The following is a 15,246-nucleotide window of genomic DNA, read 5'->3' as shown; positions in this document are numbered from 1 at the left end:
CAAATGTGCTTTATAAAAAAGCAAATTAAAATTGTATTGCAGTAAAGCTACTAAAAGAATTCATTGCACTTCACGGAGATTATGGCAGAATATGTGATGGGAATGGACAATTAAATGCAGATAAGTATTAATGTGATGGTTGTTAATAACTGCTAAATGTGTGGTTATGCATACTGCATTTAGTATCTTTCACTGCAAATAATATCAATGATTCATGTAAGTTCAAGACCGTCTCAGTGCATGAAAAATTATTTCACTGGGAGGATGTTACACTTCTTTATGTGATAGGATGGAATAATACTTTCTTCTGGTCATATTCTTCAGTAATGGATAGTTTTGCCCTGAAATGACTTCCTACACCACCGCTATTTCTGTGATGCTGTATTTATGTTTTCATATTTCTTAGGTAAGAACTCAGTAACTGAACTGGGAGGAAGGCTGGCATTATGAACATTCATGGGAGGTAATTCCACAGCAGAAGACACTCTAAAGTGACTTACAAGAATCATTTGGTACATTCAGAGAATTCCAAGGATTTTAGATATAACACTCCATTGATTCTGTTGCTGAGAAGACTGAAATTTTACTCTGCTATTGATACATCCAATAAAAAATTTTAAAGTTACTTCTTCTAAACACACTTTTGCATTGAGAGACAGAATATTCTATATTAATGTTACTGTGCTTCATGATGTAATATTTAAGAAATGTCTAATGACACGATCCTGTGAAATGCTAATCAGGCTCAGCGTCTGCTGCAGATATTAGGCTCTGAGGTAGCCATGCCAGAAGAGGTGCAAAAGGTGGTCTTTTTCCACAGAGTAACATAAAACCATGCCATATTTTCAGCTCTCCTGAAGCTGAATGAGATCTGAAGCTTCAGGATTTACAAAGGAGAGACAAACGAAATACCAGTAGTTGTCATCAATGAGGGGATCTAATCCTGCCCTCCCACTGTGTGTGTTCATCCCCAGAGCTGCCTACCCTTAGCTACCAGAGAGCTTTGAGTCTTCCAGTTCCATACTGTTTCATGGTTAAACATTTCTGCTAGTGGCAGAAGAATCTGCAAAAAGCACAACAAAGGGCAGCATAAGAAAATTACTCTTCCATTCCTCACCCTCTTTAAAAACCTGCTATTCACACTTATTCCCCCAGATCATCTCCCCACATACCTCTAGACAGTGAGCGATTAAGAATATTAATGTAATATTTCTAATGAAAGAAAAAATCCTGAACAGGTTAAAGACAGAGATCTTAAATGCAGCTGAGTGTTTGACATCAAGACCTTCATTGTGTTTATTTTCAGCTCTTGTTGAACTCCTGGAACACAGGAGAATTGTAACAGACTGATTTTTATATTGATGTGTGTGTAGTGTTTTTCTCAGTCACGAGAAGCTTGATTGTCTTCAATCAATCACTTGCTTTAGGGAGCTTAATTCTATAATGCTTCTATCATTTCCTAGACACACTATTCCAGATTTCTCAGACCTGCATAACTGTTTCTGTTTGCCTTTCAACGGATCTGAGATCAACTACAATTTTTACTAGTGTGCAATCATAGACTGAATCAATCTGGAATGTCAAATTAATTGTTAGGCTGCAGCACCACAGTTAAATACTGTGTGATTGTTGCCAGATTTCTTAGAATCATAGGATGGTTTGTGTTGGAAGGGACCTTTAAGATCACCCAGTTCCAACCCCCTGCTATAGGCAGGGACACCTCCCTCTAGACCAGGTTGCTCACAGCCCCATCCAGCCTGGCCTTGGGTGCTTCCAAGGAGGAGGCAACCACAACCTCACTGGGCATCCTGTTCCAGTGCCTAACCACTCACTCAGTAAACAATTTCTTCCTAATCTAATGTCTAAGTCTAATTTGAATGTAGTCAGCTGAGTGCCTGAAAACTTTTACGTTTTTCAGCACGTCTTGTCATGACCTCATTGCAGCCTATCAATACCTGAAGGGAACCTACACCCACGAGGGGAGTAAACTCTTCAAAAAGGGTTGACAACAGCAGGACTAGGGGAAATGGATCCAAGTTGAAGGAGGGAAGATTTAGGTTGGATGTTAGGGGGAAGTTCTTTACAAGGAGAGTGGTTAGGCCCTGGAACGGGCTGCCCAGGGAGGTTGTGGATGCCCCGTCCTTGGACGTGTTTAAGGCCAGGTTGGACGGGGTCCTGGGCAACCTGATCTGAATGTGTATGTTTGGTGGCCCTGCTAGGCAGGGGGGTTGGAACTACATGATCCTTGAGGTCCCTTCCAAACCGGGTGATTCTGTGATTCTGTGATTCTGTGATACCTAATGAAGTGCATTCAAGCCATAATCTAAAGTTGAATAAGATTAATTCGGAGACATAAATTGATTTGCTGGATTGATAACAAAACATGACTGTGTGTATTTATAGCCTCAGTACAGTCTGTTTCAAGGAAAGGAGGTTTCTTTGGGTGTATAATAAATGATTTCTACTTTTGTTTCAACTTCATATTTTAAGCTTCTTGAAAAAGAAAAGTTTGTACTATTTATCTTCATTATAGGAAACAGTTTAGAAGAAGACATCACAGCAGTCTCAAGGAGCAATATGTTCAGGGAAAAATAATTGTGGGTGTTATTACTGCAATGAATATTCACGTAGGGTTGTCTTAGGGAAATGACTGGATAGAGGGCACTTTGTTGCTGTTGTTTTGTCAAATATTTGATCTATTCCAAATAATTGAGTATACAGCAAAACAAAAATACTTCCTTCACCACTGAATTCAAATACCTAGAAATATTCCTTAATAGAAATATTCCTGCAGATTTCATCACCACATTAAATTGTTATGCCATCTTATTGTGATCATTTTTATCTTTTTATTTCCGCACTGAAAGAGTGATAAGAAATCCGCAAAGTGTTGTGGCTTTTTTTTGAAGAGGAAGGGGGCAGAAGGAAGAGATTAATATTAATCTCATGTAGGTAAAACATTGGTTTTTGATCTTTGGAACTCATACATTGGAGCCATTGCTGATTTGGTATGTAATGGCCCTATTGTTATCAAGAACTTTTCTTAAAAGTTATGCATATTATATATCAGTGCTGAATATTGATGCATTCATCATTAAAATAATCAATCCACAGAAAATGCCTTCTTCACTTCCAAATTTCCTTGGAGTGCTTTTTAAGTTAAATTTATTTTAACATAAAAACTAAACTTAACTTTACTTAACTTTATATTAAGTATTTTTAAGTTAGATTTCCCTATGAGGCCAACTTTCTATTGTATAGCAATTGAAAGGAAAAAAAAAAAAATTTCTGTTTAGTGCTCCTAAAGGGGCAAAGAAAAGTTGTGGATTTTTTTTTTGTTGTTGTTGTTGTTTTGTTTTGTTTTGTTGCTCTTGCTGTTGTTTTCAATTTTATTTTGTTTTGTGTTGTGCTTTTTTGGTTGTTTTCTTGACTTGCTGTGCTTTCAGATATATGACTTTCTTCTAAAATTAATTTTAACTCTATTTTCAGAGGATTCCTTTCTTTTTTTCAACTGCAATACTATTGTGACTTTTCATTCGAGAGTTATTCTCAAAGCTTTCTGTAAGGAATTACTTCAGCCAAGAAAAAAAAAAAAGCTTAGACATTAATCAGCATAATATTATATTATTATTGCTGTTATTAATAATAATATTGATTGATATCTTAAATAGGAAGATATTATCATTTCTGTCATTTTAATGTAATTTTTTTCTGAGTAGTAAAAATTAACACAGTTGGACTAATAATAAAAAACCTGACACTTCCAGGATTTAGTGATTTTTTTTTCTTTGTTTCTTTAAATAGAAGAACTTTCATTTTTAAACCTTCACAACAGAACATTCCTATGCTTCCACTCAATCTGCACTCTTTATCACATAGTGCTGACAGTAAGGATCTACAATTTATAAAGGCCAGATGATATAACACCATCACTTTCCTAGAGGTTGCTACTGAAGATGATTTCAATGTAGCAGCAATTATCTTCAGAACTGTGTGTGGCCTTTCTGAAGCGTACCAATTAGTGACACTTCAGCCTGGAAAAGGGTGAAACCTCTTTTTGACGAACTTATTGCCCCAAAATAGAAATTTGTTTGTATTTCCTGGTCAGTTGCTGATTTACTTAGGTAATGGAGATCCTTATCAAATGACTGAAGTCTTCACCCAAAGCCAGCTTGATTTGCTTGGGAAAGAAAAAATATAATTGTAGCTTCTATGTTTACTCTTGTCTCTGAGATGAAATGTCTCTGATACGAAACTCAGGCCATTAGGCATGTGTTCAACAATCATATTCAGGAAGCAATAAATGCAATCATACGTGAAGATATGTCTGAAGGTATCTACTCATTTTTCAGTTCTGACAAAATGTCAGATACAGTGCTGAGGTTCGTAACAAATGAGATTAAAATTGTATAGATATTATTATAATAATGTTATGAAAAGTATGCCTGCCCTAGGATACCTATGTTCAGTACGAGCCTCTTTATCTCAAAACAAAACCAAAAAACACTTAGAGATGTGAATCAGGGTTCTGCTTCACATGGAATGGAGTAATACAGGCCAACTGGCAAAGTTATCATCTCTATCACTCTGTAGCATTAGCAGTGCAGGGACAGATCAGATGCTCGCGAATCAGCAGCTGACTTCCATGTCTTATGGCATAGCTGCAACTTAGAGTAAACTATTAGTTTTTCCAATCTATAACATTTCTGCTTGTCGGACAGATTTCTCAAACTGATTATGAGCAGAGGGAATTCCCATGTGAAGCAAAATTGAAAAGATTGAGACTCCTAGTTTGATGAGGAGTGGAATCAGTTACAAGTGAAAGAGAGTATGTCATGGATCAACGCAGTAGTGAAGACTTGGGGACACAAGCAGAAATGTTATCCCTTCCGACAACAGAAGAAACATGTATGTGACGATCCCACAGAGGGAAAAATAAACACCCTGCCCTGCAAAAGTGCATGTGGATGCAGAGGATCAAGGATGATGAATCTCCAACCCCCTGACACATGCAGGGCCGCCAACTTCTGCATTTAATACCCTACCAGGCTGCCCAGGGCCCCATCCAACCTGGCCTTGAACACTCCAGGGATGGACAGGGCATGCACAGCCTCTCTGGGCAGCTGTTCCAGCACCTCACCACTCTCATAGCCCACAAGTTGACATAATGCCAAATATGAATTGTTTTGTTTTTGTCTAGATGAACTGCAGGTCATATAGAACATCCCATTTCTGGTTATATAACTGAAATGTACACACCAAATTTTTTTTAAAAACAAACAAACAAAATTATACTACAGTTTCTCATGTACCTTATTTTAGGCTTTGTAAGGTACCAATGCAGAAGGAAGATTTTCTTGTCAGCTGTTTCTCCAAATTTTAAATGGAATATAAGAGATTCATGTTTCTTTTATGTATTATTTTAATCAGGAATGTGCTGAGAAAACATTTCTTTTCACATCAAACTTCAAGCCATCTACACTTTAAGACATTTATCTTAACATTTTATTTTGCATTTACTATGATATACATGATCACTATTAGGGAAATAGAAATGTGAATTAAAATGCTAATTTGTAAATGATGACTAATTATTATGAAAACAGAGACATCTTGGTTATCTGTGAAAACAGAAGAAGTTAAAGAAAAAATAAATTAAATGAAATTATTTTTTCACCCATCCTTTCTCATTTATGTATAAATTATTAGCTCTTCTTTTGGGTTTAGAGTTTATACCTTGTCCTTGGGTGCCAAGGAAACTTTTTCCTTTGGCCTGCTTAAACATTTTCATGACTTGAAACGATGACTTTATGATAATACTTTGTTTTATGGCAATACGATCGTTACACTTTGATGTTGGTGCAGTAAAATTAGAGAGTATGATGAAGTTGAGTGTGGAAAATACAGCATTAAAAGTTATAAAAATCTGCCTTGATTGACAATTTACTGGAAACTTGGGGACTGAGAGAAGCATTGGAAAATATGCATCCCTTTTTGCCTATATGACTTAATTTCTCAAAATTTGATTATATTTTAACACTCGGAAATCCCGTGCCTCTTAAGCTATTGCTTTTCCTAAGACTCTCTCAGAGCAAACAGAGATCTTGAAAATTCTTGAGTTCAGCTCAATCCAGATGAACAGTGATAACATGAGTTTTTATCTTACTGGTGATGTTTTGAGTTTTCATTATATTGAACCCACTGAATGATATATTTACAAATTTCACTCATCCTTCCTGAATTCCATCCAAGCTCTTTGCAACTAAAAATGGAAAAGGGGACTAGTTTTCAAAATCCTGCATAACTGATGTCTGAAAGTCAGATACCCTATAATTTCTGATTTCAAAGTAAGCTCCAAAGTAAGTAAGCTAAACTTCTCATTGAATTGTATACTTCATACTTACTTCAATATTATCCAGTCATGTATCTGAGATTAGGTGGTGAGTTCTGATCTTGCTGGTAGTGAGATCTGTTGGAATTCTGTGCTTTTTCCTGCCAGACGATGAGGACAAGCTCTTGCATGATTTTGGGTCTTCTCCATGTACAGTACAAGAAATTCAGAGAAAAGAATACAGATGTTGAGCAGAAAAATCAAGAGGAAAAGAGGAAAAGTATAACTTTCTTATTGACCTTCTGTCTTTTCAACATGGGAATTGTACAATAACGTGGTTCTATTTCTCTCTGTGAACACCCCAAATCTCAATAGCAGTGATAGATGCTATGGCAGGATGAAGTAATACTTATCTCTAGCAATATAAATTGTTTTCTAACAAGAAAAGCATAATAAGGATCTTTAAGAGGTCTCTCTTAGAAAAAAAGTGCTGTAAAACAGATAACTAGTACCACATCTTATTGAATCATTCACAGGCACCGTATATATATTTATTTGTCAGGTAAAACTTAAGTCTACACTGTTGAAAGCAAAGCTACTTGCAAATACTACGATTTCTTGTTGCATTTGCAGGAACTAAAATCATATAGATTCATGAGACAAGAAATTAAGAATAACTACAGTGTCCTTCTGAAGTGGATATACTATGGATAATATATATAATTTTTTGGTCAATACTATTATCAACACTTGGAGATTTAACTTACTTGTTCCACTTTTTCAAAAGAAAATGTTATGAAGAAATGTTAGAAGAAGGTGGAAAATAATTTTTATCAAATTTGCAAAGCACTGGAGTCTGTTTCACTATTTTCCTGGTTCCAACATTTAGATAAGACTTTAAGGAAAGATGTGAATCACACTTTGATTTTACATATATATTTCTATCCACAGTATCAACAAGAAACAGAATATACTGAGTTTGTAGCAGAAATTTTGGATTCTATCTTTATGTTAATTGATTCTCCCATATTTTCTGCATATTTGCTCTTGCCTCGTATAATTCCATGAGATAATTCTGTGAACATTTATGTTTAACTTCATACTGAGAGCAGGCACTGTATGGTCTGCTGAACAGACATTTCTATCTAAGTAATTACAGTAGTTGTCCATTAAAGATTTGCAGCCTCATGACACATTTCCCAATCATGACAGTCAATCATCTGTGAGGTCAGCTCAACCTTTCCTGCATTTACTTTTCTGTAAATTAACAACTGACAATAATAATAATTAAAAAAAAAAGTATTGCTGTCAGAACAAAGCTGAGATACTTTAATATGCTGGTGATGACTGAAAGAACTGCATGCCAATATAAAAAGAAGTTCTCCAGGAAGATAAATTTTCTTACTTTTTTATATCCCAAATCTTTTTTTTTTTTTTTTTTTTTTTTTTAATATATATTCATTGGCACTTTTTAAACAATAATGGGACTGGGATCTCTGACTGAAGTGATCGTGAGCCTTCATCCAATTGCAAAGAAGCAGATGACAATTTTGAGATTAGAAAGATGAAATCTATTCTTACTGCTCCAAAGGTTAAACTTAATTTGTTCTGAGCCCCAAATTCTGCCTTTTACATATATGAATGGAAATCAGAAGAGTACTTTGTTTCAGCAGTCGCCCTCGAAGGGTTCACCCTGCTGTAATAGAAGCAAACTTGAGGAGGTTCTTAACTGAGATCTTCTTACATTACGTTTTGGAAGTCTGTTTATTTAAAAACTAATTACGAACACTTTTTTGGGGGTCTCATCATGTTCCTTTTAATTTTCTGGGATTTCAGACAAATTAGAAATTAGGAATGCTCCCCTTTAGTAAATAAGGAAATACTCAGCTCTGCAGTGTGATTCTTCAACTTTTTAATGTCCTATTGTTGCTGTAATTTGCATTCAGTGGCCTTGCATTCACCTAGGAAGATTCAGTGGCCTAATTCCTTTCTTCTGTTTCCTCTTTGTCTCACTCTCATCCCACTTCATGAGGGGTCATCCGGGAATAATTCCATAACTCAAGGAAAAGAGAACCCACCATACTCTTTTAAATAGTTGCAAAAGGTTAAGGGCCAGAAGCAGGCTGGATGTTGTTCTAAGACAGGTCTCTGTGTGTTGTGAATCTTCTGCTTCCCAATGAAAACAAAGTAATTGTTTGTAGATAATATCATCCCTTCTGTGATATGGCACTTGACACCCCTGAATTTGTAGTGCTTTCAGCCAGTCCTTAAAAAGAACAAGTGAAATGAGGCTGTGGGATGGTTCTGAGGAGTTCTAGATGTGTTACTGGAAAGATGGATGAATGTGAAAGCACAATTCAGATGCTGTAGCAAGCAAAATGAATGCTCAATTACCAAAGAACTTTCATGTGTGTGTGTGAGGGGTGGCCTGCATGGCATAGTCTCATAACCCCCAAATCTTTAAAGTGCTTTTAAAGTTCTGAAATGGTTTTACACTCATGTAGTAACAAAGCATCTTTCCTCGCAATTGATTCTTCAAGCTCTCCCAGCCCCTTTCAAATAGAGTACCCTAGCACACATAGTTAAAAGCCCTTTGCTTAAACTATTTACCTACTTCAGAATTCCTTTCAGCTGCAGCCTTCAAATATGTAGATTATGCTCTTTTACAGCATAACCTACTTTTGCCCATGCCCTCCAGAAGGTCAGGCATTACGTAATGAGTCAATCTTTGCTGCCCTTCTAACTCATTAGCCTCAGTTTCCTTCATTACAACTAAAAAGCTTCTAGGAGTTGATCAAAAAACAACACAGTAAGGAGCTAATGGAAATGCAGTGTTCTGCATAGGCATGTGGTAGCAATATCTGAACAAATTTGGAGTGTTTCTTTACCTTTGTAACAAGTGTCTGTATTAGACTACATCTGTTTGATTAATTGTCTTATTCTGTATATGTCTTAGACATGACAGGGAAATTAGAAGTTAAAATGAGTGAAAAATGTCAAAAAGGGAACTGTGAGTAGAGGATGCCATTGTCAAAGCAAGAAAAGGTGAGCAAGTTCAGCAGAAGATGGTTTGGTCTCAGTGAAGCTCTTTGTGTCACATGCACGTGCTTCTGCTTCTAAACCGGAAGTTAATGAATGTAGTATAAATAAGGAAGTTTGGTTTGTTGTTTTTTTTTTTTTAATTTTCTTTAGTTCTCAGTCTTCATTGATAGAATAGCGATATTGCCCGTTATGTTTTGCAAAATCTTTTGCAGTCCAGAATTTGGACTTGACCTTTGTGCCTCTTCTGTCTCAAGATATTCTATGATTCTGTGACCTAGTACAAGTATATATATACTTATCTGTATATATGCATATATGTCTGTTGTTATGCACTTGTATTACAATTGCGAATGAGAACAGGTCCGCAGATTGAAGGTTTAAACATAACATGCCTTCAATTTACTTCCTTAAATTGTTTAGTTATGATAGTGATATGATATGACAATCTAATGAATGGATGAGTTCCATTGTGACTTCAAACTTATCTAAAGTAATTACTAAATAATCCTGCAAATGTATTCCGAGTAACTCCAAAATAATACAACGTTTTAGTAATGCTGCAGTTTTGGTTCAGTGATTTCCACTAGAGAAATTTATTTAACACTGATCAACATATATATTGCGTGATTTGAAGTTATTTTGATGGTGAAATGGATGTCTCCAGTTTTTTTAATAGCACTATCTGTGCATGTGGATTTAATAGTTGCTATTTAGAGTATTAAATTAAAAGAAGCAAAAAAAAAAAAAAAGCATTCCTTTCTGTATGTTTTGTTGCTTTTTTTCCTGTCTGCTTTGAATTGTGAGTGTTTTTATTTCATCCTGTTAAACCCTGGTATTGTTCATATCATTCTGAGCAGATTTCGATACTTCTCAGTGTGCAGGACATTAGACTCACATATGTTTTGTGTCAGTAGTTACAATGCAGAGTTCTCTGATAAGACAGTTTCTACTGTATTCCAGTGTCACTGAATGATATTTCATTTTAAATGCATGCCTACTGTAAGTCTTAACATTATAAGTAACAAGTGTAGCATATGAATTCTGCTCCAGTTTTACAGACTAGACGAAAAACAAAAAACAAACCAACCAACCAACCAACCAAACAAACAAACAAAAAAAAAAAACAAAAAACCACCAATGAACAGTTCCCTATACTGTTTATCTAAAAGTCTGATATCAACTAAGCTACCTTTCAGAATACACTTTTGATATTGTAGCAATTTCTTTTTACGCCCATTTTCTTGCCTTCAAAGCTACTGAAAAGCTCAACCTCAATTTGATTTAACATTTGTACAAATCATGGCTCACTATTCTAAATTCTTCCTGGGTTTTGTTCTGCACTCTACTATGTTGCACTGTAACTGTGCTGGTTCTGCTTCCCTGAAAGTCCATTTTGCATTGTCTGTTCCAGATGTGAAGAGTTTCTTATAAACCTTCAGCATCTTCAAGGCTCTTCAAAATTTTCCTCTAGATGGAAGAAAATCTCCCAACAGAAGCAATGAAAACAAGTTCCTAGATATTTTATTTCATCCTCTGCAAAGTTGCTATTTCTTTTAGACAGACATTGCAAGATCTTTCAAATGGTTTTGAAAGAATTGGTTTTGATTTCTTATTAGCAGCCTCAGGCTTAAGGGGTAAATCTGAGGCCCTTTGAAACAGTACAAAATAAATATATTTCAACAATAACCATATCCATCTGTTTAATCTTTTTTTATTTATCCCAGATATGATCGCAGCTGTGCATTACCCTTAATGCATTAATTGAAGGTAAGTTGGTTTATCCCTTGGAATGCAGCTAAAATCACTGCTTTGGCATTGGCTCTTATATCTGCCTGGTGATTTTTGCCACAGAAGGAATAACATCTTTCTGTCATAACTCTAGTTATGAGGATACATGGCTCCCTTATTAGGCAGTGTCCACTGAAAATGCTCAGCTGTCAGGTAACAGTAGAGTTCCTGAAAACATAAAGTGGACATCAGAAGCTAATAGGTAAGAGAGGAAAAAAGCAACTAAATACTACAGTAAGAATTCTTCTTTGAGAACCTCATGGCAGTGCTGCTTATATGCACATATGTTGATGAGACTCAGAGTAAATGATTTTATTTGGGAATCTCCATGAAAGTATGTGTAGCCCTGACTATGGTAGTGTTGCAGAAGACGATGCTCTGAGGGGTTCCTGTGGTTATGTGCAGTTGCTTTGATTGTCTATTGAATTCATTTTCTGTTTACTTTTAGAAATATTTATGTATTCACTCCACATTCAGATGTCTGGTTAACTTTTGTGTCATGTGTTCTGTAGATCTCTTACTTCTTCTGTGACCCATGGCTAAAGAGTTCATTGATATTTAGTAGATGAGATTTTGCAAGTGATGTATTTTTTGTACCTTCTTTTTCACCCACTACATCTTTTTATTTTTTCTTCAAAGGCATTTTTTTCCCATTTATCCTCTTGTCTCAATCATATATTACATGTATATGTTTTCAAGCATTGTCTGTATACATACAGATGGTAACCTATCTTTTGCTCTTCAGACATCTCTTCTGTAAATATTCATAGTTTATCCAACTACTATTTTGTACCAAATAAGCTTTTTCTAAGCACAATGCTATCTCCACCATCCTTCTGTATCTCATTTCATTGTTGCATCTATCACAAACTAATAGCCTAAGTTTTGTCTTTCTGAACGGTGCTCGAAGGAAGGGTACTTTCTTTTATCAAGGTGTATGTTTGCCCCAGACTGGGTTAAAATCCAACATGTTCTTTCTTCAGGTTCATTTCAAACTGAAGCATTGTGGAGAATCTTTACCTCTCCCGAACAGATAAGTTCCACAGTGTTACAACAGTTCATTGCACATTTACTGGCATATGGAGGATAAGAGTTTCCTTTTTCAATGGCTCTGGATGTAATTTCTGCCTCCTTTCTGATAAAGATGCTAAAAGCCTGATCCATACCACACGTACATCCAGTATCTCCAGCATGGCTTTCACTCAATCAATGCCTTTCACAAATACCTGAATCCTCCTTCTCCCCTTTGCCCACAATGTATGTATGAGGTTGCTAAATGTAATTGCAGTGGTACCATTTCATTCTCAGTCAGGCACTCTCATCACTGATAGCAGACAAACAGCAAATTTCTTCCCTCTTCTTATCTCATTTCCTTTAATGATATTAAGATACACTTTCTACATAACTTACATCAAAACTATCCTGGCTGTAGGTTACCTGCAGACTGTTTTCTGTACATAAAAGGTGCTCTTCAAAAACTTCATTTTGCCCTTTTTTGGTGTTTTTTTTGTTGTTGTTGTTGTGCTTTTTGGGTTTTTGTTTTTGTTTTTTTTTGGTCTAAAAATAGTTATGAGCTGTAACTTCCTTTGTGGTGTTGCTAGGTCATGTAAGGACTGCTGTGAAGAACTTGTTTGTTGTTTGTGTGTATGTGTAGTTGCATGTTGTTTTTTTTCCCCTATACATGATTCTTTACATACTGACTGAGGAGTTAAAAATCAACCAAGAAACAAGAAAATGAACAATTGGCAGGATCTCAGTTTTATTAAAAATTAATAAATTTGTTGTGTGGAGTCAGTTGTTAGATGAAGAGTAGGCAGGCTGACTCCCATTTTTCATATGAAAATATTTTGTAAAGATGACCATTATGAAACACAGAGACATAAGATGGTTAAGGACACACTTAAAAGACTAGTTATTTCAGAAAAGGTGACGTTTAGGTGATGCTAATTAGTGGTCATTTTGTGAAATGAAGACTCTCAGGCATTGGTGTATTTCCTAAGAGAAGTGTTTAATACTTCCACATTTATTTATAATTCCTTTTGACACAGATACCCAGCCCTTTTACAAGTGATATATCACTGTATTTCACAAATAGGAAGGAGGAGATTTGATGCAGTGACCAGCTGGTCAAAGGTTTATCACCACATTCTGGCCAGCCAATGGATGATATGATCAAAATCATTTCTACAATAAAACCTTTTTTTTTTTTTTTTGCCTAACTTCTCCATCAGTAAAAAAATCCACCAACCCGCTAAAACCTACTGCTCCAATAACTCTGTTCTTTAACTTCTGTGTAGTGCTCAGATTTAAGCTAGACTGGATCAGCTCTGCTATGCTGTCTAGCTCTGAATTATATCACTTCGGAGTAACAACATATGTAGCAAGTACACACAGTACTTGGTACCTAGGATATGTAATGTACATATTTAGAAAAATGCAGAATGTTGGGCGTTTGTTGTTACCACATGCAGATTGAATATTCTCTTGAATTATTTTCTTTCTATTGCTTTAATGAGTCCAGTAGAATTTATTAAGGGTATACATGTAAAGACATGCATAGTTATGGTAGTGTGGTTCTAAGCCAAATAATGCTAATTAGAACCAGAAAGAATATCTGGGTTGTTATTTGTATATAGATATTTTCCAGGGCTGCTGAGAAAGCATGGTGAGGAAGGGTTTGTCATGTGCTTCTGACAGGGTATGTGATGGAGGCTGCAGGTAGAACAATAACTGTTGAATTTGCTGGAGGGAGTTTGTATGATGTAAAGCTCTGGAGAAGACAAAAGAAAGTGCGATAAGGCTGGCTCAGGTATGCAGGAGATGGAAAAACGAAAAGGAAAACAGGGCTGCTGCTCAACTTTTTTTCTGTATTTACAATTTTGGTATGTGACAATGCATTAAAAAATGCAGTCTGATGGGAAAGATCAATTACTGACAAAACAAAATCAGGTTTCATGTTTTGCAATATGTGTCTGCTGTTTGTGAAGCATAGGGTGCACATCTACTTAGATAAGGCAGTATTCATGAGAACTGAAGTCAGGTACAGCAACAGATCTTGTTTATTTTATTTTATTTTATTTTATTTTAATATTGAGCAATTCTCAGTACTTCTGCAACTTGTTTTATATACTTTTGCTTATGATTGGATTTAACTTCCTTGTGATATGCATTCAATATGTGGTTATTTATCTTCTAATATATGTGGATTACTTTCACATGTATTTCATTAAGTTTCATTTAATGCCTAAGGACCATTCTTCTTCTGATAAAAATCAAGTGAGCCCCCAAAATGCACATCCATAAATATAGCAATTTCATGGATGTGAGATCAGCTACAGTAGTATTGGCTTTGATAGATAGTTGTGGCAAACATATTATTTCCTGACAAAACCACATAGAATCACACATATTTTATGTACATTGCTATGTACATATTGCTACTTATATATGCATGTGCCTATGTATTAGTGATACATATTTTTGCTGAAATGCTGTGTTGTTATTTAGAAACTGCACATCTGCAAGTAATAAAAAAGACACCTTGAGGAAATCCATCAGGCTTGCTTCTGTAGGAACTGGGTGTGTGGAATCCAATGACTTACTTTTCTATAATTAGAAGCTAGTTCTTCCATCCAAGCGTTTAACAATAACAATTGCTAACATCTGGAAAATTTTAGACATTTTCACTTAGAAAATAAATGAAAAGCATCCATTCCTAATTCAGTGGAAGAATATTGTGAAACAATGCTGCAGCAGTGAGGATAATTTATCTGGTCGTAGGAAGGGTTATAGCGCAGATGAATTAGCACAGCATCATTTTGTCAGACCTAGTATCATGAATCACAAAAAGTATGATAGGTACTATAACTGTGAAATTAAAATCTATTATAGAGCGTTGGTTAATATAGGCATTTGGCCTTTCAGCAAAATATTAACTTTGAAATGCTCCACAAAGTGATATGTTAAGGCAGTCTAGCAGAATGTGAACAGAATTACCTAGGCACTAGCTTAATATTGTGCTCAAACAAATGTGGCCTTTGCATAATTTCATATTTAGAATATGCATTTATATTAGATTTTGAAAC

Source organism: Lagopus muta, chromosome 5 (assembly GCF_023343835.1).
Source record: "Lagopus muta isolate bLagMut1 chromosome 5, bLagMut1 primary, whole genome shotgun sequence".
NCBI lineage: Eukaryota > Metazoa > Chordata > Aves > Galliformes > Phasianidae > Lagopus > Lagopus muta.
Note: the sequence above shows the minus strand (reverse complement) of the source record.